General features: G+C 44.7%; 1 protein-coding gene across 3 annotated transcripts in view; it reads right to left on the minus strand.

Annotated features, from left to right (window-relative positions):
* UBE3A (ubiquitin protein ligase E3A) overlaps positions 1-20,184 on the minus strand; it is a 98,006-nt gene extending 77,822 nt beyond the window's left edge. For 2 of the 3 annotated variants that reach the window (XM_074965437.1, XM_074965447.1), the window contains exon 1: positions 20,104-20,178. The gene's annotated coding sequence lies outside the window, so the exon portion shown is untranslated. Of the gene's footprint in view, positions 1-20,103 lie in introns of all 3 variants that reach the window. The other variant, XM_074965429.1, reaches the window with a different exon arrangement.
* Between the last annotated feature and the right edge of the window lie 5,971 nt (positions 20,185-26,155).

The raw sequence follows: 26,155 nt of genomic DNA on the forward strand, positions 1-26,155 counted from the left end.
ATCCGAAACAAGCAAAGTTCTCCACACACTAAAAGTGGCAGGTCCAGAGACATTGAAGAGCTACAGCATATTTCAGCAGTAGCACGAAGAGGATTACAAGCTACTAAATCAGTCATTAAAGAATTTAAACAATACTGTGACCAACACAGGAATATCAGGTATCTAACAAAGTGGCTGGCAACCTGAAAAGATAAACAGCAATCTGCAAAGCCATACCATGCATATCAAGTTAACACACATGATGAAACGAAGGAAGAGAATACCTCTCTGTCTGAGAACATCCAGAATTCTAACAATGTACTAAGAGAAGTACCGTAAATTCACCCAGTCACTGAACATTTATGATCATAATTAAAAGTAAGAGGGTAACAAGAGGGTAACTCCTAGAGAGCCCAGTTATGACTGAGACCCTACCATGTTAGGCATTGTACAAAACAGAAAGTTCCTGCCCCTCGGAATTTACAATCTAAAAAGAAAAGACAAAGCAGGAGAAGTGGGGACAAAGACAATTTGCCTAAGGTCACGCAGACTGTGGCAGAGCCTGGAACAGAACCCAGGTGTCCTGACTTGCTGTCCCTGACCCATTGTCTTCCAACATTCACCACCACCAACAGCAGATGGAATCTGTCTCAGCAGCTGAACAGGCCACTGTAGAAGATCTTTGAGAAGTACACCTCTACCCCCGATATAATGCGGTCCGCGGGAGCCAAAAAATCTTACCGCGTTATAAGTGAAACTGCGTTATATCGAACTTGCTTTGGCCCCCCTGCTCCTTGTCCCCTGACTGCCCCCTTCAGAGACCCCCCTTCCCTAATCACCGCCAGGACCCCACCCCTTAACCCAACCCCCCTGCTCCCTGTCCCCTCAATGCCCTGCCCTGACAAGCACTCACCGGCAGTGGCAGGAAGCAGAGCAACGTGGCCCCAGCCCGCTCCACTCCACCAGCTCCCAGCCCCGGCGCTCCGCTTCCCACCACCGGTGAGTTGGGGGAGGTTGGGGAAAGGACGCCCCCCACACTCACCGGGGGCGGGAAGCAGAGTGCCGCGACTGGGAGTTGGCAGAGTGGAGCAGGCTGGGGCCAGGCTGCTCTGCTTCCCGCCACTGCCGGGGGTGGGGGGGAGGGGGAGGATCCCTTCCCCCAAGGCCCCTCCCCCGAGCGACACAGCTGGAGCCAGGGTGAGGGAAGCAGAGCGGGCTGCTCCTGGCCCCCCGCTAATCACCCAGGCCACTCTGGGCCTGCGGGGCCCCCAAAAGTGCCCCCCCATAGCTCCTGCCTCCCAGACCTGGGGTGGGGGAGGGGGGAGAAGAGGCCTGCTTTACCGTGTAGTATGTGAACCCGTGCTGTATCGGGTCATGTTATATTGGGGTAGAGGTGTAGCTACATGATCAGGAAACATCTGAGCTTCAGAGTTCATAGTTATTGTCCAATAAGAAGCAGAATAATCCTGTCAAAGTGGTTCATGACATCCACATGACCGCCATCTTAAGACACTCTGTGTTTTACTAACTGGCACTTTTAGGTTTGGTTACCTGTTCCATTCTATTTTAAAAATGTCCAAGTAAGGGGGGAGACGGGGAGGGGTGGTGGTGAGGTAAGCTAAGCCCTGAATTCAGCGGACACAAACCCCTGGCAAGTGACAGGGGTCTAGACTTATGTAACCTTGACCCATGTCATGTGACTGGAACAAAAACCCAAAGATTAGTTTTTTTACCAGCACTCCTGTGACACACATCTTTACTATAATAAGAAACAAAATGACGTCGTACAGGCTATCATAATGGACACTGCCAAAAAAATTGCTGTTTGGAACTGGTCCAAATAACTGAGAAGAAAACAGAGAGACTAGGTGTGTGAAGTAATATCTTTTATTGGAGCAACTTCTGTTGGAGAGAAAGACAAGCCTTTGAGCTTACAAGGAGCTCTTCTCTTCAGGTCTGTGAAGTGTACTCAGGCCTGGTCTACACTAGAAATTTAGGTTGATGCAAGGCAGCTCACATTGACCGAGTTGTGTACGTCTACACTGACTGCCTGGCTTGGCGAGCACATCTAGTAGCTGTCCATAGTTGAGTGCAATTGGCTTTTTGATCATGCTGGCTACATGCTACTGACGCACTCCTGCCTGGAATATACAAGAGATATTTTTCAGAGTAGCAGCCATGTTAGTCTGTATCCGCAAAAAGAAAAGGAGTACTTGTGGCACCTTAGAGACTAACAAATTTATTTTAGGCAACTAAGCCTAAAAGTGTCATTAGGAAAAACACCCTCATTCAAAGATGCTGGAAGGCAAGCACCGAATTCCATGAAAGGCTGAGTCAGGTCCAGAAAGCCTTGAAGGATTTACAAGTCCAATGGGCGGGACACCAGCATGCTCTTCAGCATTAGAGCAATCTGCAGGCTGCTCAAGCCTCCATTTTGAGCTCCTCAGTGACAATGGGAACAGTCATTAATGAAAATGTGACACTGTCCAAGAAACGCCAACAACTTGGGCAAAAAGTAGGGGAATTAGAGAAAGAATTAAAGACATTTCATCTGTCCTTTGAGTTTTACTGCAGGAGAACCAGAGATGGAAACAGGCAGCCTCCCATGGTCACTGCAATCAAACCTTTGCTAAATTACAAATGCAGTTGCAAGTAGGGGTAAGATGGCTTCCATTATAGGTTCCCATGCAACAGAGTCCTCCTCCTCCTCAGAGGAATGACAAGGAGGGAGATTTATATCCCTCATATTATGATTATGAATGTGATTTATGGCATGATGTTCCAGATCAGAGAGATTGTCACCCTAATTCAGTCAAGCTTCAGAGGGGTAGCCGTGTTTGCCACTTTTACAGATCCAGACTAAGAGTCTTGTGGCACCTTATAGACTAACAGACGTATTGGAGCATGAGCTTTCATGGGTGAATACCCACTTTGTCGGAAAGCTCATGCTCCAATACGTCTTTTAGTCTAAAAGATGCCACAAGACTCTTTGCCTAATTCAGTGGTTCTCAACCTAGCCAATCAGCACACAGCTGTGGCCCATGTGACATCCTTGGGGCCATACAGGTAGTACTGCATGCAGCCCACAATGGTAAATAGGTTGAGAACCATTTCCCTAATCCAATGGTCCCTGTCACTAGAAGCCATCATGTCAGGTGGAGACCCACTGAGGGGGGCGATCAAAATGGTGACCGCGAAGAAGTGGTAAATGAGAGTACTTCACTTTTTCCTGAACAAATTTGAGCCATTGTTCCATCCATGGGACCTATAACAAGCTGGCTTCCAAACTGGGAAAGAGAAGCTAAAGTAAATGAATGGACAAATCAAGATTTTTGAATAGTGGTTGCGGTTTCACTGACACCCAATCTCAAATCAGATATTCCCACCGAGATTATAGGTAAGCATCTAGATGAGAAACCACAATTAAGAGAAGCTAAAAATAATCTAGTGCCACACTCTTAGGGGAAACTAATTTGTAGAATACAAAACAAAGGGAGAATAAGAGCCCTCAGGATTTTGAAGCTCAGGATTTTGGGGAGGTTATGATTTAATCTTCCCAGATGCCAACTGTGATAATCTGGTCTACAAATGTTAATAGTAGGATTCCATGCTGATTTTAGGAATAGGATTGCCTTGGTGGTCAATGCAAACAATACCCAGGGCAAAATCCTCAATGCTGCCAAGCATGCATATGGAGCATGGCAGGATAGCTCGGCTAGGCAGGATTTAAAGACAAAAGGAAAAACAAGATCTGTTGTGACCATTCAAGGGAGAAAGGAAGGAGAGGAAAAGAGCCTCAGAGATAAACAGGAATAAAGGAAAAGATCAAAAGAGGCCTTCTTATTTTGAGTTAAGGGACCGTCAAAAAAAATAAAAATAATATATATATGTGTATGTATGTATGTATATGTATATTTATGTATGAAGATGTCAAGGAAAGAATTCCATACTGGAAGTTAATGATGACACTTTGTAAAAATGAGTACATAGCACCTGGAAAGACTTTTTCTAAATCTGTACCTGTTTAGATAGAACCTTGGGTGGTGTCCCAGGACTGAAGCCTAGTGCTCCCTGTCCACAATAGGACAACATGCTCCACCAACTCATGGAAGTTCCCTTATCCTGGGATTCCTGTGGGCGCCCCAATGTTAAAATCATGATAGGCAATACAAAATGTTAGTGGATACCAGGGTGTCAAACAGTATCTCACCTGTAGAACCAAGTGCACATATCTCCTAAAATCAAGGAGATATGAACTGGATAGCTACACTAGTCAACCCCCTTTATACCTTTTAAAGGTAAAATTCCAATAATAATAATATCTGGGGCTCAAACCGACACAAAATTTGGCAAACAAAATTTGGAAGATGATATTGGGATTCTTGGGAGTGACATCCATGATTATAAGACACACATTTCGTGGATTAGAAAAAGGAATAGAAACTAATCTTGACTCAAGGGAAGGAATGGAAGGCACTTACTACATGAGAGCCATCAATGAATCCATCCCAGTGCCTCAAGTAGAACCCTCCCATGGGACCAATTAATAAGACAATTCCATAAATTGTGGGCTACGCATAAACAAGACTGTGGAAAGCTCAGTGGAGAAGTGCAAATTGTGGGAAGTGATCCTCCACCGAAAAATAGCATAAATACCCTCAGGAGGCAGACAAGGCAGTTACTCAAATTATTAAGTCCTTAGTGGACCAAAGGATACTAGTTCACACAACTAAAAAATAATTCTCCTCTTTGACGAGTCCATAAACTGGATGGTTTCTAGACGTTAACCATTGCTTATCGAGCACTGAATCAACTGACTCCTGAAGTTGCCCTATCAGGTGGCATCCTATCAGGACCTATTAGAACGAGTAACTGACGGAAAGAAGTAGTTTTCTGTTTTTGATTTAACTAATGGCTTCTGGTCTGTCCTTGTGGCCCCAGAAAGCCAATATAAGTTTGCTTTCATGCACAAAGGTCAACAGTTTACACAAACCCTACTTCTTCATGGATTTAATAACGCTCACATTATTTCATGCAGCCATAACCAAGTTTCTGGCTCCTCTTTTAGAAACTGATCAGGTATTGGTACATGATAATATATTAGTTGCCTCAGAAACTGAGGAAGCACACAGAGAAGGCCTAACTTGGTTGTTTAAACTGCTGACTGAGACAGGGTTAAAATTAATGTTCACATAGGCAGGAATAAAGTATCCTTCCTGGGAACTGAAATTGGCCCTGATAGCAGACAGCCCCTTCAGGAACAAGTCCAAGGTATCTTAGACCTCCCAGTACTCTGAACATGAGTTGAGATCCTTTCTGACTTTTGCAAGATTCAATAGGGAATTTATTCCAGCATTTGCTGAAATTGCTAAACCGCTGTATAGACTTCTCAAGAAGGGAGAAATTTGGGAATGGAAGTCTAAAACACCATCAAGCAGTCCATGGCTTAACATCAAAAAGTGCCCAGATAGCTGCACCAGCACATCCTAACCTACAAAAACCTTTTATTTTGAAGTAGGAGCTTCAACTACAGCTCTTTCTGCTGTGTTAATGCACCTTCAGTTAGGCAAGGATAAACCTATCACCTATGCTTCCCTGCTTCCTAGCTGAGTGGAGGAAAAATTTTCTGTAAGCAAAAAACAAGCTGAGCAGTGTATTGGGCCATTCAATATTTTGAATCTCTTACAGAGTTAAACACATAGTCCTTAGGACTCTTCACACCCTTCTAAAATATCTTTTCTCTGGGCAAATTAAAGATGGACAGGTATCAAATTCTCGGCTGGTGCGCTGGACTTTAGCTTTAATGGATTCAGATTTGCAGGTAAAGACCCTGCCTGGACCATCTAAAACTGCTTTAGGTTTATTGGTAGGTGGGAACCCCCATGAGTGCCCACTTCTTCAACTGAGCACTCGAAAGAAATATCTTTCTGAGGCTCCAAATGGGATGAGAAAGCTTTTTGAACTAAAATGTATTCAGGTGTGGTTTATAGATGGTTGATCACACCACATTAATGGAAGAGCCTACACTGGTTTTGCACTTATAGATCCTGTCAATTAGACAGTGATTGCAAGCAAATGTAATATACATTTGGCTCAGTAAGCTGAATTGGGTGAAGTGAGTTTTGGAAAATGTTTCCTTAGAAAAAGATCCGTACTTGTGTTCTGATTCTCAATGGGCGTGCATGGCTCTAGTTGACTGGCTTTCAGAATGGGAGGAAAATGCTATGAGTAGTTCAGATGGTAAACCTATACCACTCACTGATTTATATCTGTATACAGTTACCCTTTTAAAAAGCAGAAGAGATGAAACTTCAATTGGCAAAGTAAAAGCTCATCAAAAGCATGTTCCATTCTGCTGGGGGTCCTATCAGGCTGATTTTGAAGCTAAACAGGGAGCATTAAATGTACCCTGCTGGCAATCTCCACAACAAAATGTTGTAGCAAGAACTCAAACACCAGAGTCAGAAAATACAGTCTTGCTGAAATGCAGAACAAAATCTCTCTATGAAATCTCTCTTTAAAAAAAGATAATGAGGGAGGAATTCCTCTTCGAATACTACCTGAAGGGGGTGGTCTACTCATAGCAAAGCCACAAAGCCAGCGGATGTGAGTAGTGCCTAAACACTTACAAAATGACATCAAGTATCTTGCATGTGATCAAAAGGGGCATCAGAGCATTGCTCATTCAACTGAATGTCTATTGCAAACAGCTTGGTGGATTTGATATTGACCAATATGTCAGAAATTGCTTGCAGTGTGATTCTGTCAACGCAGATCAGGGAAGACGCAAGATTCCCTTAACAAACCCAGAGGCTATACGGTCCATGCATTAAGGTGCAAGTCGATTATACTGGGCCCTTACCTACCACACCTAGAGAAAATAAATACCTCTTGGTAAGTGGATACTTTCACAAAATGAATTGAAGATTCATAGTTATCTGCCAATTATAGTGTTTCAGTCACAACATGTATGTCACATAGCCACAGTATATCACCTGTCGCAAAAAGAAAAAAAAACCCTCCATCATTCCGAAAACACAATAGATAAGTTTGTGATAAGAACCAGCAGATTACAAAAAGGTAATTGATGAAAAAATTTCCCTGTTTGTTTATGCAACAAACTCTCCTTTCCGTATGATCGAGAACCCACACTTCATTAACATGGTTCAGTCATTAAGACCAGGATAGAATCCACCCAAAAGAGCAGATGTCACAGGCAAAATTGCAGGATAAAGTGTATGAAAGAATTTGAGCAGTGTGCAAAAGGTCTAGAGGGTAAAATTGTTAACCTGAGTCCTGATGGGTAGAGCAATGTTCACAACGATCCCGTTGTATGTGCTTGTGTGACAACAGAAGAAGGGAATGTCTTCCTTACAGAAACAACTGATACATCAGGAAACGCGCACACAGCAAAATACTTACAAGTAGTAGCAGTAAAAGCTATAACAAACTTTAAAAAAAAATTCAAATGTCTAGTACGCAGCTTGGTCACAAACAATGCTGCAAATGTATCCAAGATGAGAAGAAATTATTTAGAAGAGAGTCCCAACCTAACAACATACGGTTGCAGTGCTCATTTGATGCACCTCCTAGCCAAAGAGTTCAGTGTTCCAGAAATAAAGGCTAATGTTGTTGAAATGGCAAAATACTTCCGTAACAACCACTTTGCAGCAACTACTCTGAAAAAAGTGGGAGGAACCAAACTAACTCTCCCACAAGACATGCAGTGGAACTCAGCAGTGGACTGTTTTGAGCACTATATCAACAACTGGCCTAATCTGATGACAGTTTGTGAACAAAATCGTGAAAAAAGAGATGGCACTGTCACAGCCAAAGTTCTCAACATTGGGCTTAAGAGAAATGTTGAACACATGCTGAGCTAAGGGTAAACCATTCAAGAAATATATGTTTGCTGATGGTGTTTTAAAGAAAGTCACACCAGTGAACTGGTGGAAGTCATTTAAGCACTTGGATTCAGAGACTGCTGAAGTGATAATCTCACTTTTAACAGCAGTATCTTCTTCTGCTGGTGTAGAAAGAATATCTTCTCCCTTTGGACTAATTCATTCCAAATTGAGAAATCGTTTGGGACCTGAAAAAGCAGGAAAGCTTGTTTTTCTTTTCCAGATTCTGAACGACCAGGAAAATGAAAGTGAAGATGACTGAGTTAGCTGCAGAACTATTTTAGTTAAAAACAACAAAAACAAACCTGATTTTAAAAAACTTGAATGTTTAACTAAATTCAAAAATTCATATGCTTATTTTGTTAAAATATTATATGTTTGCTGTTGAAGAAAAAAATCCAGAATACATAACGTTGTTGTTTTAGTTAAACAAAACAATTTAAATGTCTGACTGGTGATATTCTCCTCCTAATACAGCACAGAAAGAAAATCCTCCAAATATTAATGATTAACCTGTTGAACTGGAGATAGTTCACCTCCCAATGACTTCATAAATATCTGCTTCCATTACCTTTGGTAAATGAAATAACCAAACAATCATTCATTTGCTGATATAGCTGTAAAGCTAATCTGAAAAGTTTTCAAAATAAATCACTTTAAAAATGTATAGTGTGTACCTTCTAAAAATGAAACCTACATCTAACTCTGAGTTGTGAAGAATATGTATGAAGGTTATAACAACCAACAAGAATGCACTTTTATGTAGAAATCCATGATTAAATCGAGTCTTCCTGACTAGTGATTTAAATCAAATCCACCCTGCACGTAACCATTACAAGGCACATGCGTAACTCAGGATATATAGGAGGGTGTTAAGAGCTTCTCTGTGTGGTGGAGTAGTGATGAGACTCTAAACAGGGGAAAAAAAAAAAAAAAAAAGATGTATTTGCCTGCAGCCGGTATGCCTCGCTGGACCACCCAGCAGGAAGAGAGACTGTTTACTTACTTCTATTGTAGTTTTCAATAAATGGTTAAAATCCACCCAGTTTCTCTTGAATCGACTGAATTGCTCTGGCAGAAAGGCAGTTCATAACAACAGTGACACACAACTTGCAGGATCATGCAAAACAAAATAGTTGCACGGAACATTATATTCCTACATGTACAGCAGTCACCACATGATCCTTACCAGGCTACAAAAAGAGCATGGCCAGGTGGAGCATACCACACCACACACTACTCTGGCTCACTATAGGTCCATGTTGAGCTCTTCTAGTAGCCCTTGTACCTGGATGTTAAAATTCAGCAGACAGCCACTCCACCTCCACCTCGGTGGAAAAATCTTTCCCCCTTTGTTTCACATATATTATGCAGGACACAGAAGGCAGCTCTAATCGTTGGGATATTTTTCTCACTGGAGGTCCAATCTTGTGAGTAAACAACGTCAGTGACCCTTCAGACGACCAAAAGGGCATTCAACTGTCATTCTGCATCTGCTGAGCTGGTAGCTGAATGGTTCCTTGGTGCTGTCAAGGTGGCTGGTGTTGGACTTTGTGACCTAGGGGAAGGCTGGGCCCCCCAGGCTCTCTACTGGCATTTCAACATTCCCACCCAGTGGTAATCTGCTGGTCAGGAAAGAAAGTCCCTGCTTGTAGTTTCTGAACAGTCCTATATTCTTAAAGATGTATGGGTCATGTTTCTTCTCTAACAAGCCCACATTGATGTTGGTGAGGAATCCCCAGTGATCCATGAATGATTGCATAACCATAGAAAAATAGCCCTTTTTGTTGATGTACTCAGTGGAGAGGTGGCCTGGTGGCAAAATAGGGATGTGTGTGCAGTCTATTGCTCCACTGCAGTTTAGGAACACCACTGCTGCATATCCATCAACTAGGTCCTGCGCATTACCCAGAGTCACAGTCTTGCATAGCTGGAGGCGATTAATGGCCCTGAAAAACTTGCATCAAAACTGCCCCTGTGGTCCATTTCCCGACTCCAAACTGATTCCCGACTGACCAGTAGCAAACTGGTGTGGCAAGTTTCCACAGTGCCATCACCACTCACTTCTCCACTGTTCGTGTAGCTCTCATTTTGGTGTCTCTGTGCTAGTGGGCTGGGATGAGCTCAGCACAGATCAAGAAATGTGGCCTTGTGTGTCCAAAAGTTCTGCAGCCACTGCTCATCATCCCAAACTTGTATTTGATGCCATCCCACCAGAGTTTGTTTCTCAGGCCCGGAAGCAGTGCGCCACTGTCTAGAGCTGCTCTGTGAATGCCACCAACAACCCAGAATTCGTTCTCGCTATGCCCCACAGCCATCCATCCTCCAAGGAAGGCCGTTCCCCATTAATTTGGTTCTTCTTGTGGCTCTGCAAATGCTCCAGGATTGTGCGCCCTGTGCTTGTAACACTCATGACAACAGTGCAGAGCTGTGCAGGCTCTCAGAGATGGTGGACAGCAAGAAGGACTGCGTGGGTTTGTGGGATTTTGAAAAAAAGGTGTAAGAACAGTGGGCTAACAATGTATGTAAACGTGTAGCAATACTTTTAAAATGACTTGGATGAAAGCTGTAATATGTTTGGCTGAAAAGTCTAAAGCCACGTCTACGCTACAGTGTCTGTTGTGACATAGCTACAGCGCTGTAGCTATGCTGGCATAACCTTGTAGTGTAGATGCAGCCTATCACAATGGAAGGGTTTCTTCCATTATGATAGGAACGCCATCTCCCTGAGTGACAGTAGCTAAGTTGACAGAACCTATCAACCTAGCTGCATCTACGTTGGGGGTTAGGTTGGCACAGCTACGGCACTTGGAATGTGGATTTTTTACATCCCTGAGTACTGTGGCTATACCAACCTAAATTTTAAGTGCAGACCAGGCCTTACAATCCATGTAGTTATAACGACAGCGAATGCACGTATCAAGACCATAAAGCCTCTTTCACCCACCAAGGAAAATCCAAGTTATCTGTTCAGATGAGTATCAGAAGTTTCTCTTAAAACACATTTTCTGCCCCCCTCTGACCCCACCCCGTGCCAAAGTAAAAAAAGAGCAGGATGCTTCAAAGAAGTGGTTGGCTCACCCCTCTTGCTTCTGCCACTGAAGTGAGGATTTAAAGACATCACCAATATAGCTCCACAGCTGAGCATTTGCAGTTCTTCCTCTGAAATTCTCCACTATTCTGCAAAGAGGGTGGGAAAGGTGGAAGGAGGTAGTAGAAAAAACTGAAGCAGGTGACACCATCCCTACTTCCCTCAAACCATGTGATTTGTAAAACTGATACGGGGAAGCAGGCTCAACTTATTAAAAAAAAAGGTTGATGGTTAAAAAGAAGATATTTATATTGAATCAACCGGCCTTTTCCTCCAGTTGATATGAAATGCTTTTTATAGACAGTTTGGGAGAAAGTCTTAGGGGAGCCTCAAAGAGAAGCAGATCACTACTTCCTTTAAGTCTAACCCGGGAAAAAATTTTCTTCATTCTAATGAATCTATTGTCTTACGCTTTTTCATTTATATTATTGTTTAATCAATAAGCCATTTTATCCTTTATTCCCTGCTCCACAATCCATCCCCCACATAGTTCTTCCTCCTCTTCACATGAAAGTCACCCTCTCCCCACCTGCCAATATGAGTTAACACTCTCGCATCTACAGATCTATTAATTCACACATGAGTAGGGCCCTACCAAATTCATGATCATGAAATCTGGTCTTTTGTGTGCTTTTACTCTATACTATACCAATTTCACAGGGGAGACCAGCACCTCTCAAATTGGGTTCCTGACCCGAAAGCCTGTTGCAAGGCTGGCATGGTATGATATTGCCACCCTTACTTCTGTGCTGCCTTCAGAGCTGGGAAGTCGGAGAGCGGTGGCTGTTGACTGGATGCCCAGCTCGGAAGGCAGTGCCCCACAGCAGGAGCACAGAAGTAAGGGTGGCAATATCATACCATGCTACCCTTACTTCTGCACTGCTGCATTCAGAGCTGGGTGGCTGGAGAGTGGCGGCTGCTGGCCAATGGCCCACCTCTGCAGGCAGCAGGGCAGAAGTCAGGGTGGCATGGTATGGTATTGTCATCCTTCCTTCTGTGCTGCAGCTGTCTTCAGAACTGGGCTCCCTGCCAGCAGCCACCACTCTCCAGCTGTCCTACTCTGAAGGCAGCACCATCACCAGCAGCACCACAGAAGTAAGGGTTGCAGTACCACAACCCCTGCACACACAACTCTTTCTTGGGTCAGGACTCTACAGTTACAACACTTTGAAATTTCAGATTTAAATAGCTGAAATAATGAAATTTATGATTTTTTAAATCCTGTGACTGTGAAATTGACTAAAAAGGACGGTAAATTTGGTAAGGCCCTATACATGAGCATATCTAAGTACTGCTCTCTCCCTGACCAAGTTCTTTCTGTCTTGATCATTACTTAAAGATAGGAAACAAAGGGTAGGAATCAATGGTCAGTTTTCAGAATGGAGAGAGGTAAATAGTGGTGTCCCCCAGGGGTCTGTACTGGGCCCAGTCCTATTCAACAAATTCATAAATGATCTGGAAAAAGGGGTAAACAGTGAGGTGGCAAAATTTGCAGATGATACAAAACTACTCAAGATAGTTAAGTCCCACGCAGACTGTGAAGAGCTACAAAAGGATCTCTCGCAACTGGGCAACAAAATGGCAGATGAAATTCAATGTTCATAAATACAAAGTAATGCATATGGAAAACATAATCCCAACTATACATATAAAATGGTGTCTATTTTAGTTGTTACCACTCAAGAAAGAGATCTTGCAGACATTGTGGATAGTTCTCTGAAAACATCCACTCAATGTGCAGCGGCAGTCAAAAAACGTGAACAGAATGTTGGGAATCATTAAGAAAAGGATACATAATAAGACAGAAAACATCATATTGCCTCTATATAAATCCATGGTACACCCACATTTTGAATACTGCTTGCAAATGTGGCTGCCCCATCTCAAGAAAGATATATTGGAATTGGAAAAGGTACAGAAAAGAGCAACAAAAATGATTAGAGGTATGGAACAACTGCCATATGAGGAGAGATTAATAAGACTGGGACTTTTCAGCTTGGAAGAGAGACAAAGGAGGGATACGATAGAGGTCAATAAAATTATGATCGGTGTGGAGAAAATAAGGAAGTGTTCCACTCCTCATAACACAAGAACTAGGGGTCATCAAATGAAATTAATAGGCAGCAGGTTTAAAACAAACAAAAGGAAGTATTTTTTCACACAACGCACAGTCAACCTGTGGAACCCCTTGCCAGAGGCTGTTGTAAAGGCCAAGACTATAATTCAAAAAAAGAACTAGATAAATTCATGGAGGACAGATCCATCAATGGCTATTAGCCAAGATGGGCATGAATGGTACCCCTAGCCTGTTTGCCAGAAGCTGGGAGTGGGCAACAGGGGATGGATCACTTGATGATTACCTGTTCTGTTCATTCCCTCTTGGGCACCTAGCATTGGTCACTGTTGAAGACAGGATACTGGGCTAGATGGACCCTTGGTCTGACCCAGTATGGCAATTCTTATGTACTAATTCTCAACCAGGGTTCATTTCTCACATTTGCTTCCTTCAATCCTGCTTCCATGCCACTGAGTGTCTCAGGAACCTGAAAGCTTCCTCTATTTCAAATCTATCCTTCCCATGTCTAGTACTGTCATCTTCCAAAAAAAAGTTAAGTTATTTCTACTTCATTTAGTCCCTTACCTACACAACACCAGACACCTGTTTACTACCTTTGACTCCCTGCTCAAGCTTTTGTGAATGCAAAATTCCTGTTTCTCCAGAATTTCACTGATTTATTTATTTATTTTATTTTAAGAGAATTCCTGTTAAGGTTAGAGCGAGTGGCCCTTGTTTAATGCTTCCCTCTCCTTTCTTGTTGCAGAATCAGGAGGTAGGATCTGGGAAACATCTCATCCATGACAGCACAGGGAGGTAACCCTTGTTGCACAAGAAGAGACATAAAACATTAAGGGTATTTCTATGCTACAATGAAACACTCACAGCTGGCCCATAGCCCTGAAAGCCCCAGCAGCTGCCCAGGCTGCGGTGCTATTAAATTGCAGTGTAAATGTTTGGGACTGGGCTGGAATCTCAGACCCCAGCTTCCAGCTCGATCTTGAATGGCTACAGTGCAATTTTACAGCCTTGCAACCTGAGACCTGTGAGTGCGGATTAGCTGACAGAGGCCAGCCATGGGTGTTTTACTGCAGTGTAGACATACAGTAAAGCACTGGCAGTTCTCTCCAAATCCACCTCAGGAGATCTAGCTACTACGTGCACAAGCATCCCTGGAGAAAAGTGTGGACCAGTTTCATAGCTATGAGGAAAATCAAACACCTAAACTTTCCCACACTCAGCCCCCTACAAAAATGTTTCACTGCCTCCTTTGTTATAAAGAATCCATTCATGTGAAAGTAACCAGTTTGAATATCATCATATCTTCTCCTGCACTCTCCTGTTCCAAGTATGTGTATGGAAGATCCCAAATCCCTGCTCCATGAAAGGCTGGGAGAGAAAATGAGGATCAATGGAACCCCTTTCCATTCACCTTTGAACCCAGAGGGCCTGTAGAGAGGTGGTGGAAAGAAAATCAAGAGACTCAGGATAAGATTTTCAGAATTGTTGAGCATCAGCAAGTCCAATTAACATAAATGGGAAATGCAGGTGCCCAGCACCTCTGAAAATCAGGCCCTTAGTGCATAGGCAGTCAGTTTCATTGCATGTAGGCCAAAAGCAGAAAGCATGACCAAGGACTACCACACACCAAAGAAGCACAAGTACGTGTTTTCCATGGGCCCTATGCGGAAATATGTTGCCTGTCTACTTACATGAACCATCTACTAGGAGGGAACTACAAATGGACCTACTCCTACCAGCTGGTGATGATAGGAAAGACTTATTCCTTCATGAGAATTTACGTTAACTCATTATGAACCTCACTTATTTATTACAGACCCAATCCCATTAGTACTCAGCTTCCTCAATTGTCATTGATAATGTTTTTAAGAGATGGGAGGGAGAGAAGAAAAGTGAAGCTATAGTTTGTGTATGCTTTTATATAAATAGTTTACATTTATATACTTTACACTGTCTTTAATAGCAGGCTGTCAAAATAATGTACATAAATTAATCACATCTCAGAATACCCTAATAAGTTAGATAAATATTACATCTATTTTACAAATAAGTAAACATATGAGAAAATATATTTGCAATGCAGAAGAGATGTGGTTCCTCATCAACTAGACTTCTTGACTTTTATGCATTCAAAACATTACATTTCAGCAGTGTAGAAGTTTAATACAGAACAGAGGTTGATAAAAAAGCATTGAAGGTGTCATGTCCAAAGGATTATTGAAGCTGTTAAACAAGCATACAGCATTAAAATATCCCACCTACAGTGTCATGATGCATTGTACATCAACACTTAAATTGTTAAAATAAAAGCAATGACTTTAAACTGTACAGAACTGCATATGAAGTATCTCAACTATCCAGAATATTGGTTAAATGGGGCATTCATGTTATTAATAAGTATAAATTAAGCTATTAAATTCTTTACACATCCCACAAAGCCTGTTGTGATACATCATGAAATGTATCACTGTGGGACATAACAGGCAAGAAAACTTTGCTGATGCAGAGAAGTGATCAATACCTCTCCTTTATTATAACAAAAAAATGAAGCTGGAAAAATTGAGCCATATGCAAGATGCACAACTTTTCAGGCTTCTATGATCTGAAAATGCAATGGGAGTGTATTGGTTTAGTTGACATGGTGGTTGAAACTCCAACAGCTTGTCTACACTAGTAACACTAGCAGGGAGTCGTTATGGTGGGAAAATTTAGACAATAATCCAGTGTTGATAAATCTATTAAGGTCTTGCAATAGCATTATGATCATGGTTTCTAACTTTTTAAAAAGTGAGCATTGTTTTTTTTGTTTGTTTTTGTTTTTTTTAAAGTCAGAGTTCTACTAAATAGCTTTGAAATCAACCAAAGTGCTACTACTATTTTTTTTTAAACTTTGCATGCTAAAAATGTTTCTTAAGTTAATTAAAACTACATCTATCTTGGCTAACAAGTTCTGTAATAAGTTTCAGCCCAACATAATATAAAACAGACAGCTCTTAAGCCTTCTGAAAATAGTCATTATAATAGGACAAGTTAGGTCATGTGACAATTTGTGTCAATTTGTATTTGACAAACCTTAAATATTATTTTTAAAAGGCCAATTTAATACTACCTACCAATGCTTTTCTTTCATTAGTTAACTAAAATCCACAAAAACTGCCAATCACAAGGAACATCATTGACATTTGCCTCTTAGCAACAGCAGCAATAAGCAGAATGAGTTTTAAACAAACTTGTGTAAATTTTTAAAAGACAGAGAGGTACGAAGCTGGAATTTTCACAGGAGCTGGATTTATCCTATGGAACTCACTCCCACAAAAGGTGGTAATGACCATGAACCTCACCATTTTCAGAGCTAAATACAAAACTAATTTCTTCAACCTAACTTTCCTTCTAGAACTTCTTTTTTCAAAGACGGAGGAGCACAAAACCCACTCACACTAAAAATCAAAACCAAAAATAAATTCTAAGCAAATCAAATTATTTCTCTTAAAGCCTAGGAATGAAGATTCATGTTTTTACTTAAATATTGGTAAAAGTCAAAAAAGCGAACAATGTTGGGAATCACTGGGAAAGGGACAGATGAATAAGACAGAAAACATCATATTGCCTCAATATAAATGCATGGTATTCGTGAATACTGTGGGCAGATCTGGTCACCCCATCTCAAAAAAGATATATTGGAATTGGCAAACGTACAGAAAAGGGCAACAAAATAATTAGTGGTATGGAACAGCTTCCATATGAGGAGAGATAAATAAGACTGGGAGTTTTCAGCTTGGAAAAGAGACGACTAAGGGGGGATAAGACAGAGGTCTACAAAAACACGACTGGTGTGGTGAAAGTGTTATTTACTCCTTCTCATAACACAAGAACTAGGGGTCACCAAATGAAATTAATAGGCACAGGTTTAAAACAAACAAAAGGAAGTATTTCTTCACATAACGCACGGTCAACCTGTGGAACTCTTTGCCAGAGGCTGTTGTGAAGGCCAAGGGCTTGGCTACACTTGTGAGTTACAGCGCAATAAAGGAGCCCCAGGAATATGAGCTCACTACCCGTCCACACTGGCAAGGCACATAGAGCGCTCTGACTCTGCGGCTACAGTGCTGCTGGTACTCCACCTCGGCGAGTGGAATAACGTTTGCTGCGCCCTCGCTGGAGCACCGCGGTGCCAGTGTGAACGAGGTGTTGCTTTACTGCGCTCTGATCAGCCTCTGGAAACGTCCCATAATCCCCTTAAGTTAAGTGGCCACTCTTGTCATTGTTGGGAATCGGCTGTAGGAATGCGGAAATGCCCTTTGAAAGCTCCGTTTCTGACAGCCAGCTGCTTATCTGCTCCGAGACAAAGCAAGCCATTAGTGTGGAATGCTGTTAGAGAGAGAGAGGCGGGGTGGGGGTGGGGGTGAGGGGTTCTGCTGCTGTCTGAACTTACAAGACAGCATGCTGACATGCTCTCAGCCTCCCAAAAACCCACTCTCCCCCCAAACATACACATATCACACTCCCTCTAACACTCCACCCCATCCTCCCCATTTGAAAAGCACATTGCAGCCACTTGCATGCTGGGACAGCTGCCCATAATGCACTGCTCCCAATGCCGCTGCAAGGGCCGCAAATGTGGCCACACCAGTGCGCTTGAAGCTGTCAGTGTGGATGGACTGCAGCAATTTCCCTACTGCGCTCCGCGAAGGCTGGTTTAAACTCAAAGCACTCCACATCTGCAAGTGTAGCCATGCCCTAAGACTAAAAGAGGATTCAAAAAAGAACTAGATAAGTTCACGGAGGGTAGATCCATCAGTGGCTATTGCCCAGAATGGGCAGGGATGCAAAACCATGCTCTGAAGCGTCCCAAGCCTCTGTTTGCCAGAAGCCGGGAACATGCGACACAGAATGGACCACTTGATTATCTATTCTGTTGACTCCCTCTGAAGCACCTGGCATTGGAAGCTGGCAGAAGACAGGCTACTGGACTAGATGGACCATTGGTGTGACCCAGTACAGCCATTCTTATTTATTTTGAAATTCTTGGGAGGTACTCATATTGTAGTGATGGAAAACACAAGAGTAGACAGAACAAGGATCTTCTTTTAACTTCCAGTGTGATAAATCGTGCCATATATTACCTAATACTGTGATAACTACTTGTTCTAAGACTGGTTTATGTTGTAACAGTTGACACAAAATTACAGTTGTTCTGACTGAGATGTGCAGCTAAAAGTGACCAAACTAGGAATAATCAAAATCTGAATATACAGATAAGTCAATATGATGGATGTTATGTGACAAAGTTATTCAAATTAATTTTAATACACATTTTAGAGATTTAATTTACAAGATGAATATGGTTACGGTTCACACACACTAATAAACAGTAACTTTCATAGTATTATAAAGTGATAGAATCTGTATCTTTAAACCTGTTTCCCAGCTTTTTTGCTTTTTCAGTGCACATGATGTATTAAATTATTTGTTCTGGTAGCACACAAAATGTGCTAGCCACTTTTCATTAAAATAAAATAAAAACCAAGGTCTCTGCCCTAAAACTGACTTTTTGCCACAGATACAGTAGGTTTGATGTCCTGCATCAAATAAGACTTCGAATCTGGAAAACTGATCCTTGCAGGCCCTTGCATCTGTAAAGAGTCCCACAGAAGTCCATACACACAGGGCCTTCTTGCAAGTCTCAGATCACAAGAATGGTGCCTAGAACACATTTCCCGCCCAAAGATGCTTAGAACCCAGCGGCAGTGTGGATATTACACAGAAAGTGAAGGAAAGCTTTCCTTAACAGTAACAACCCTAACAAGATAGTGTTTATAGTTTCCATATGCTTACAACTAATCAATTTAATAAAAACATTTCTACAGCTCCAGCATTTCCCTCAGCCACTGGTAGGTACAACTTCAGAACATACTACTTATGTTATAACTTGAGACATGATCAGAAAGAGTCCAAGTAGCACAATCCAGCCAATATATTTGTTTTTTGATGCTAAACACTGGCACAAAAAGAAGTAAAATCCTGCAGTCAACATTAACTAAATAAAGTGAACTGAAGAGCAGCTTGTTTACAGCTCAGGAAGTCCAACTCTTCAACCAGGATGACATATTACACAAGCAAGTCAGCTTGCTCCCTTGAATAGACTACCACATTTATATGGCCCCCTTCACAGTAGCATGTGAGCACCTCCTTATCTTTAATATTTGTAACTCTCAACACAGTATGAGATAAGGAAGTACTATTACCTGCACTTTAAAGAACTGAGGCACAGTCTATAAAGTCTTTTGGAACCCGCAACAGCAAGCCTTTTGGCCCGGGTTCAGCCAGGTTCACAGACTCAGGTTAGCGCGGCTCCTGCTAGTGCTCTGAAAGTAACTGTGTAGACAGTGCTTTGAAGTTGTGGCTCAGGGTGGAGGCCAGGGTTTCAAAACCCCAGCTCCGGCCCACACCACAACTTCAAAGCTCTGTCTACACAACTATTTTTAAAGCACCGGAGTGAGCCCTGGTAGCCCAAACCCATTGCCCTGGACTCGGAAGCTGGCTCCTGTGGGTTCTAAAACGCCGTGTAGACCCACCTAGAGAGGCTAAGTGACGTGTCCAAGGTCACACAGGAAGCTGGCAACAGAGCAGGGACTTGACGTCTCCCCAGCGAATGCCCAAAGCACTGGTCAGGCTTCCTCTCCACCCCCTACTCTCAAAGCCGTAGCCTCATGTTAAGGAGACCTCCCACACCGCGTGCACCAGAGACAGGAGACCGCTCACACCATGTACCTTGCCCCGTGGGCACCTCTCCGCAAAGAGCGGAGGCCCCACCAGCACCTGCCCGCTGCCTCGGAGACCACCACTGACCCCCATCTCCTGGCACCTGGGCAGCCGCCCCGCGCTCTCCATCCCCACCCCGGCAGCGGAGGCGCCCCCCGCAAACCCCAGCGGCGATACCGAAACCGTCCCAGTCGGGACACGCCGGCGGGCGGGCGGGCTGGCCGCGCCTGGGCCCGGCGGCGCCTGTCTCCGGGCCGGGCTGAGCCGCCCCCTAACCCCCGCGTACGGACCTGCGCGCTGCGGCCTGCTCCCCGGCGCGGCCCTGACGCTCTCGCTGCTGCTGCTGCTGCTGCCGCTGCCGCCGCCCGGGCTCATGCGGGGCCCGCGCTGCTCTCGGGGCGGGGGAGGCGGCGCCGCTGCCTGCGCCGGGCCGGTCTGCGGCGAGGGGACGGGGCTGCGGCCTCGGCGGGGTCCGGAGGGCGGCGGGTGCAGGCGAGGGCGGCGGCCCGGGCTGGCGAGGGCGGCGGTCGGTCGGGGAGGTGGGCAGGGCCCGCTTTGCGCCTCTCTCACCCCGAACCCAGCGCCACCATCTTGGGAGAAACACGAATATCGGCGCGGCGCAGCCTCGGAGGACTCGCGGGCATAGCAGGGTATCCCGGCATGCACCGCGCTCGAGATCAGGGCGCGCTACTTTCCGCCCGGAACCATAGAGGTCCCACCTTTCCCAATGGGCGGGGCGCGAAGGCAGCCGAGGGTCCCGCCGCGGATGCCGTCGGCACGCAGCAGTTAGGCTGCCGCGCGGGCTGGCGGCCATGTTGGGGTCGGACAGTTCTCTCCCGGCCCGTGGAGTCACCGTCACCATGGGGGGGAGGGAGTTGGGCAGCGGAGGACGGGGAAAGGCGGGGGGTGTCTGCCAAGGCCAGGGGTTCAGTCTCGAGCCAGGCCCCGCCCCCGCACGCAGTCGAGAGAGGGGTGTAAAAGCCATGGGCTTGTGTCAGCGCTCCGGGGCTGGGGCCGTCACACACGCACGCTGCACGAAGGGGCAGTAACAGGGTTGCACGGTCCCGCCCTCCCAAGTTAGGGGAGGCCAGGATTAGGGCTGCCCAACCCTGAACCTTAATTACCTGCCACAGCAGAAATGCCAAATATTGTCTGCAGCTGTGGGAAATGAGTGGAAAAGCTCATGCAGAAGGGCCTCTGTGTCCCCTGCATTTCAAGTTGTGTGGTGGGGGGTGGGCCTCAATGTAGGAAAGCCAGGGGGGATTGTGGACAAGCTAGGGAAATAGCAGGCGCCCAGGGAGCCTGAACCCAGTGCAGATTGACTGACACAAGCTACCATGGATGGGGGAAGCAGTGGGCCACATCCGTTATATCTTCTAAACCTCCTTGTACCACATTAGGGCGGCCCATATCTCATTTTAAGTAACCAAACCTTTTTTCACTGATTTTATCTTTAAGGTGATCTCTTGTCCCTTATTTTAAGATGTATTGAAGTGTATCTATTTCTCTGAAAACATCTGCTCAGTGTGCAGCAGCAGTCTAAAAAGCTAACGGTGTTAGGAGCCATTAGATAAGCCAGAAAATACGATGCCACTATATAAATCCCAGTACACCTACACATTAGCTACTGCATGCAGTTCTGGTCGCTCCATCTCAAAAAAGATATATTGGAATTGGAAAAAGTACAAAAAAGGACAACATAAATGATTAGGGGAATTGAACAGCTTCCACGTCATAATAGATTAAAAATACTGGGACCATTCAATTTGGAAAACAGATGCCTAAGGGGGGATATGATAGAGGTCTATAAAGTCACAAATAGTTTGGAAAAAGTGAATAGGGAAGTGTAATTTACTCCTTCACATAACACAAGAACCAAGGGTCACCCAATGAAATTAATAGGCAGCAAGTTTAAAATAAACATTAGGAAGTACTTCACACAAAGCACAGTCAACCTGTGGAACTCATTGCCAGGGGATGTTAAGGCCAAAAGTATAACTGGGTTAAAAAAAATTAGATAAGTTAATGGAGGATAGGTCCATAAATGACTATTAATCAAGATGGTCTGGATGTCCCTCATGGTATGTCAACACAGCAAAGAAAAACCCACACCATGCCTACATTGCTATGTAGACTTCCAGGCTCAGATTGGAGCCTGGGCTCTGGGACCCTGACGGGGTCGACGGGGTCCCCCAGACAAACCCAAGTTTTTCTTTGCTGTGTAGACATAACCTAAGCCTCTGACTGCCAGAAGCTGGGACTGGACAACAGGAGATGGACACAGTTGCCAACTTTCAGGTGGTAAATAAGCACTCTGACTTTCACAATAAGCCAGAAATCAAGCTAATCCCATTTCAAAACAAGGCCAAAACAAGCCAATCCCTAAGAACCCCAACACTCGATGTGACTCGATCCCCCAGCATGCAGTCTGGGACTGTGGTGGGCCTGCTATGTACCCCTGACTCTCCCCCCCCCCTTACCTCTGTTTACCTGTAGCTGATCAAAAAAAAGAAGCAACAAGCTACAACCCAAACAAGCAAGAAGCTAAAAACTAGCCAACAAGCAACTCACAAGACAATTAAACCAAAACCAAGTCCAATTTCTGCATTTTTTTCACAGGTTTGGCATGTCTGCAGATGGATCATTTGAGAATGGCCCTGTTCTGTTCTTTGCTCTGAAGCATCTGGCACTGGCCACTGCTGGAAGACAGGATACTGGGCTAAGATGGACCATTAGTCTGAGCTAGCATGGCCGTTCTTATGTGTTAAAACTTATAAGTACTATTTTAAACATTAAATTGAAGCTTCTGATAATCGCATTGCATACTTGAGGGCAGTAGAAAGGTATACTTGAGAGAAAAATACATGATATGCTAAGGGAAATGCTGTGTCCCTAAAATGTCCCTTAAAATAAAGCATTGTCTCTTATTTTTTGTGTGGTTTTCCCTTATTTCCATCTAACAACGGTGATCACCTTATACTAGACGTAATCTGAATGTATTAAGTTTAGGGATAAACGTTCCATTTTTTGGCTCCTTGCTGTTTGAATGTATTTGTTCATAGCTATAGAGCTATGAGTTTTGCCATTGACTTTAGTGAAAGCAATACTGGGGTCTTAGGCCCAGATCCACAAAGGGACTTGAGCATTGCAATGCTGAGTATCACAACTCCTAACTTTTAGGCCCTTAGAAACACTGCAATGCCACAAAACCTGAGTTAAGTGCCTAGACTTTTATACAACGCACGGGGAACCAGATATCTAAGCCCTGGTCTACACTAGGACTTTAGGTCGAATTTAGCAGCGTTAAATCGATGTAAACCTGCACCGGTCCACACGATGAAGCCCTTTTTTTCGACTTAAAGGGCTCTTAAAATCGATTTCCTTACTCCACCCCTGACTAGTGGATTAGCGCTTAAATCGGCTTTGCCGGGTCGAATTTGGGGTACTGTGGATACAATTTGACGGTATTGGCCTCCGGGAGCTATCCCAGAGTGCTCCATTGTGACCGCTCTGGACAGCACTCTCAACTCAGATGCACTGGCCAGGTAGAGAGGAAAAGAACCGCGAACTTTTGAATCTCATTTCCTGTTTGGCCAGCGTGGCAAGCTGCAGGTGACCATGCAGAGCTCATCAGCAGAGGTGACCATGATGGAGTCCCAGAATCGCAAAAGAGCTCCAGCATGGACTGAACGGGAGGTACGGGATCTGATCGCTGTATGGGGAGAGGAATCCGTGCTATCAGAACTCCGTTCCAGTTTTCAAAATGCCAAAACCTTTGTCAAAATCTCCCAGGGCATGAAGGACAGAGGCCATAACAGGGACCCGAAGCAGTGCCGCGTGAAACTTAAGGAGCTGAGGTAAGCCTACCAGAAAACCAGAGAGGCGAACGGCCGTTCCGGGTCAGAGCCCCAAACATGCCGCTTCTATGATGAGCTGCATGCCATTTTAGGGGGTTCAGCCACCACTACCCAAGCCGTGTTGTTTGACTCCTTCAATGGAGATGGAGGCAACACGGAAGCAGGTTTTGGGGACGAAGAAGAAGATGATGATGATGAGGTTGTAGATAGCTCACAGCAAGCAAGCGGAGAAACCAGTTTTCCCGACAGCCAGGAACTGTTTCTCACCCTGGACCTGGAGCCAGTACCCCCCAAACCCACCCAAGGCTGCCTCCTGGACCCGGCAGGCGGAGAAGGGATCTCCGGTGAGCGTACCTTTTAAAATACTATATATGGTTTAAAAGCAAGCATTTGAAAGGATTAATTTGCCCTGGCATTCCCGGCTCTCCTGGATGTACTCCCAAAGCCTTTGCAAAAGGTTTCTGGGGAGGGCAGCCTTATTGTGTCCTCCATGGTAGGACACTTTACTACTCCAGGCCACTAACACGTACTCGGGAATCATTGTACAACAAAGCATTGCAGTGTATGTTTGCTGGCATTCAAACAACATCCGTTCTTTATCTCTCTGTGTTATCCTCAGGAGAGTGAGATATCATTCATGGTCACCTGGTTGAAATAGGGTGCTTTTCTTCAGGGGACACTCAGAGGTGCCCGTTCCTGCTGGGCTGTTTGCCTGTGGCTGAACAGAAATGTTCCCTGCTGTTAGCCACGGGGAGGGAGGAGGGTTGAGGGGGTAGCCACGCGGTGGGGGAGACAAAATGCGACCTTGTAACGAAAGCACATGTGCTATGTATGTAATGTTAACAGCAAGGTTTACCCTGAAAGAGTGTAGCCACTGTTTTATAAAATGTGTCTTTTTAAATACCGCTCGCTGTCCCTTTTTTTTTCTCCACCAGCTGCATGTGTTTCAATGATCACAGGATCTTCTCCTTCCCAGAGGCTAGTGAAGATTAGAAAGAAAAAAAAACGCACTTGTGATGAAATGTTCTCTGAGCTCATGCTGTCCTCCCACACTGACAGAGCACAGACGAATGTGTGGGGGCAAATAATGTCAGAGTGCAGGAAAGCACAAAATGACCGGGAGGAGAGGTGGCGGGCTGAAGAGAGTAAGTGGCGGGCTGAAGACAGGGCTGAAGCTCAGATGTGGCGGCAGCGTGATGAGAGGAGGCAGGATTCAATGCTGAGGCTGCTGGAGGATCAAACCAGTATGCTCCAGTGTATGGTTGAGCTGCAGCAAAGGCAGCTGGAGCACAGACTGCCACTACAGCCCCTGTGTAACCAACCGCCCTCCTCCCCAAGTTCCATAGCCTCCACACCCAGACGCCCAAGAATGCGGTGGGGGGGCCTCCGGCCAACCAGCCACTCCACCACAGAGGATTGCCCAAAAAACAGAAGGCTGGCATTCAATAAATTTTAAAGTTGTAAACTTTTAAAGTGCTGTGTGGCATTTTCCTTCCCTCCTCCACCACCCCTCCTGGGCTACCTTGGTTGTCATCCCCCTATTTGTGTGATGAATGAATAAAGAATGCATGAATGTGAAGCAACAATGACTTTATTGCCTCTGCAAGCGGTGATCGAAGGGAGGAGGGGAGGGTGATTAGCTTACAGGGAAGTAGAGTGAACCAAGGGGCGGGGGGTTTCATCAAGGAGAAACAAACAGAACTTTCACACTGTAGCCTGGCTAGTCATGAAACTGGTTTTCAAAGCTTCTCTGATGCGTACCACGCCCTCCTGTGCTCTTCTAACCGCCCTGGTGTCTGGCTGTGCGTAACCAGCAGCCAGGCGATTTGCCTCAACCTGCCACCCTGCCATAAACGTCTCCCCCTTACTCTCACAGAGATTGTGGAGCGCACAGCAAGCAGTAATAACCGTGGGAATATTGGTTTCGCTGAGGTCTAAGTGGGTCAGTAAACTGCGCCAGCGCGCCTTTAAACGTCCAAATGCACATTCTACCACCATTGTGCACTTGCTCAGCCTGTAGTTGAACAGCTCCTGACTACTGTCCAGGCTGCCTGTGTACGGCTTCATGAGCCATGGCATTAAGGGGTAGGCTGGATCCCCAAGGATAACTATAGGCATTTCAACATCCCCAACAGTTATTTTCTGGTCTGGGAATAAAGTCCCTTCCTGCAGCTTTTGAAACAGACCAGAGTTCCTGAAGATGCGAGCGTCATGTACCTTTCCCGGCCATCCCACGTTGATGTTGGTGAAACGTCCCTTGTGATCCACCAGAGCTTGCAGCACTATTGAAAAGTACCCCTTGCGGTTTATGTACTCGCCGGCTTGGTGCTGCGGTGCCAAGATAGGGATATGGGTTCTGTCTATGGCTCCACCACAGTTAGGGAATCCCATTGCAGCAAAGCCATCCACTATGACCTGCACATTTCCCAGGGTCACTACCCTTGATATCAGTAGATCTTTGATTGCGTGGGCTACTTGCATCACA

Source organism: Natator depressus, chromosome 1 (assembly GCF_965152275.1).
Source record: "Natator depressus isolate rNatDep1 chromosome 1, rNatDep2.hap1, whole genome shotgun sequence".
NCBI lineage: Eukaryota > Metazoa > Chordata > Testudines > Cheloniidae > Natator > Natator depressus.